At 43.2% G+C, this 3,498-nt stretch overlaps 1 protein-coding gene across 7 annotated transcripts in view; it reads left to right on the top strand.

Moving 5' to 3' along the window:
- SRPK2 (SRSF protein kinase 2) overlaps positions 1-3,498 on the top strand; it is a 271,418-nt gene that overhangs the window by 27,067 nt on the left and 240,853 nt on the right. The window lies entirely within an intron of this gene.

Here is a 3,498-nt window from a genome sequence, read left to right as displayed (position 1 = left end):
AGACTCCAACTCAAAAAAAAAAAAAAAATACAGTACAGTATGTAATACAATGCAAAGATGTGTTATCCACTGTGTATGTTAACAGTAAGGCTTCTGGTCAGCAGCATGCTGTTAATAGTTACATTTTGAGCCAGATGTGGTGGCTCTACCTGTAGTTCCAGCACTTTGGGAGGCAGAGGTGAGAGTATTACCTGAGCCCAGAGTTTGAGACCAATATGGGCAAATTTGGCAAGATCTTGACTCTCCAATAAATAAAAAAATTTATCCGAGTATGGTGGCGCATGCCTGTAGTTCCAGCTACTTGGAAGACTGAGGTGGAAGGATTGCCTGAGCCCAGCAGGCCGAGGCCATGAATGTGTCACTGTACTCCAGCCTGTGTGACAGAGTGAGATTCCTGCTAAAAAAAAAAGTAAGTTTTTGGGGAGTCAAAAGTTATATGTGGATTTTTGACTGCATGATGGGTGTGCGGGTTGGTGTCCCAAACCCTGATTTGTTCAAGGGTCAACTGTACTTCCCTTGTATAAGCAAAGTCTACTTCACTTCCACAGAGAAGATGTGATAATTTCCCATTTTCCCAAAGTTTGGTCTGTCTTTGAATATTTTTTGCTAAGGCTACTGTTGCTGTCAGAAGCAGCTTACCAGGGTTCACTTTTTGATGGCATCATTTTTCTCAGTGGTGATAGGTAAGTGATTTAATTGTGCTTTTTGTTTTTGTGAGTTGGGGTCTCAGACTGGAGTGGAGTGGCATGATCACAGCTCACCATGGACTCGACCTCCTGGACTCAAATGGTCCTTCTGCCTTAGCTTCCCAAGTAGTTGGTACTATAGGTGTGTGCCTCTGCATCTGGGTAATTTTTTGATTATTTTGTAGAGACAGGGTCTCACTATGTTGCCTAGGCTCGTCTTGAACTCCTGGGCTTAAGCAGTCCTTCCACTTTCAGCCTCTCAATGTGCTAAGAGTTCAGGCATGAGCCATTACGCCTGGCCCCACGTAATTTAATTGTTCTAAAATCCTGTTTCTTCATCCTAAAGTAGAGCTAATAAAAGTTATCTCTCAGAGTAAAGGTGATACTGAAGATTAAATGAGATAATAGTTGTTTATACCATGTGGTACATCATAAATGCTTAGTAGGTGGCAGCTATTTTTATTTTTATTTTATTTATTTTATTTATTTATTTTTTTGAGTTGGAGTCTCACTCTGTCACCCAGACAGGAGTGCAGTGGCCGCTCCCGGCCACCGCAGCTTCACCTACTGGGCTCCGGCAATCCTTCCGCCTCAGCCTTCCAAGTAGCTGGAACTACAGGCGTGCGCTACCACGCCCGGCTAGTTTTTGATTTGTTGTAGAGATGAGGTCTCGTCAAGTTGCCCAGGCGGGTCTCGAACCCATGGGCTCAGGCAATCCACTCACCTCGGTCTCCCAAAGTGCTGGGATTACAGGTTGAGCCACCGAGCCCGGCCTTATTTTTATTTTGTTTCATTTATATTTTTGGAAATTTTAGAATAGGGAAAAAGGGAAACCATGGAATTATGACAAAATTTTCTTAAGCATCTAAACATACATATGCCTTTATTTATTTTGACCACCTTCAATCTTTATTCTTCTCAATAATAACTCTTGTAAGTTATTTATAGGAGATAGGTCATCTAAGCATAGGTCCTCAAAGTGAATTAGAGCAACGTAATTACCACTAGTTCTGGAAATCATGAAATTATTCATTGTTCATAGCAGGTTGTCTCTATTAGGTCTGTAATTTCAAACTAGAATAAGGAGACAGAAGGAGACTAAAATTTGTGGAAAAAGGAATAAATTATTCTAGCAGTAGTTTTTTTTCTTTTTGAGTTGGAATCTCACTCTGTCGCCTAGACTGGAGTGCAGTGGCCGCTCCCGGCCACAGCAGCCTCGACCTGCTGGGCTCCGGCGATCCTTCCGCCTCAGCTTTCCAAGTAGCCAGAATTACAGGCATGTGCTACCATGCCCGGCTGATTTTTTGATTTATTGTAGAGATGAGGTCTTGCCAAGTTAACTGCCCAAGCAGGTCTTGAACCCGCGGGCTCAGGCAATCCACTCACCTCAGCCTCCCAAAGCGTGGGATTACAGGCTGAGCCACCAAGCCCGTCTGAGAGAAGAGATTTCTTAATTGACTCAGTTGGGAACTTTGGCCTATTAAGGTGGATGCACATGACCTGTACCACAGTGTGGTGGTTAGGGTAGGAGATGCTTTTTTCAGCATTACTAGTCTCAGGGTCTTTTACTGCACATACTTTGCCTCTATTATATTTTCTACAAGACCAGAGGAATCTCTGTTAAAGTGGAGAGCCTTGACACTTTAACCTATGGTTTCAAAAATTTTGGAGATAATCCTCATTTCTTTTTTGGGGTATTTAAAATATCTAATACAGATGCAGTGTTTTATTTCACAGTGAAAAAGCAAATATGGGTTGAATGAACTTGCCTTAATTTTGAGCTAAGTATACATGACATTGAATTATATAAAACTGGCTTTCTAAAAATTTTTTAATTTAAAAATTTTTTTTGAGTCAGAGTCTCTGTTGCTCAAGCTGGAGTGCAATGGCACAGTTATGACTCACCACAGGGTCCACCACCTGGTCTCAGGTGATCCTTCTGTCTCAGCCTCTTGAGTAGCTGGGACTATGGTTGCATTACTAGCACACCTGGCTAATTTTCTTTCTTTTTTTTGTAGAGATAAGTTCTCATTGCCAGGTGTTTTGGCTCACTTCTGTAATCCCAGCACTTTTGGAGGTGGAAGCAAGAGAATTGCCTGAGCCTAGGGGTTTGAGACCAGCCTGAACAACTTGGCGAGACCTTGTCTCTAAAATATATCCAAAAAATTACCCGAGTGTGGTGGTGCGCACCTGTGGTTCCAGCTACTTGGGAGGCTGAGGCAGAAGAATTACCTGAGCCCAGCAGGTTGAGGCTGCACTCCAGCTTGGGCAACAGAGTGAGACACTGACTCAAAAAAAAAAAAAAAAAAATCTCGCTGTGTTGCCCAGGCTGGTCTTGAACTTGTTTGTGGTGGTCTCAGGCAGTCTTCCTGTTTTGGCCTTCCAAAGTAGCTGGAACTACAGGTGGGATTATAGACATTAGTCATCATGCCTGACGTGAAAATTGGCCTTTTCCCCCCCAAACTAACAAAATTAAATTTCCTGTGGTTTATTGGAATACACATAATAACAACTAATGTAGCAACTAACATTTATTTATTTATTTATTTATTTTTTTGAGTTGGAGTCTCACTCAGTCACCTAGACTGGAGAGCAGTGGCCGGGAGCCTCTACCTGCTTGGCTCCGGCGATCCTTCCGCCTCAGCCTTCCTAATAGCCGGAATTACAGGCATGCGCTACCAAGCCCAGCTGATTTTTTTTTTTTTTTTTTAGTTGGAGTCTCACACTGTTGCCCAGACTGGAGTGCAGTGGCCGCTTCCAGCCACTGCAGCCTCGACCTGCTGGGCTCCGGCGATCCTTCCACCTCAGCCTT

The sequence above is a fragment of the Carlito syrichta genome, unplaced genomic scaffold, assembly GCF_000164805.1.
Source record: "Carlito syrichta isolate Samal-C Ts95f unplaced genomic scaffold, Tarsius_syrichta-2.0.1 Scaffold314713, whole genome shotgun sequence".
NCBI classification, from domain to species: Eukaryota; Metazoa; Chordata; class Mammalia; order Primates; family Tarsiidae; genus Carlito; species Carlito syrichta.
Note: the sequence above shows the minus strand (reverse complement) of the source record. Positions and strands in the feature narration are given on the sequence as shown.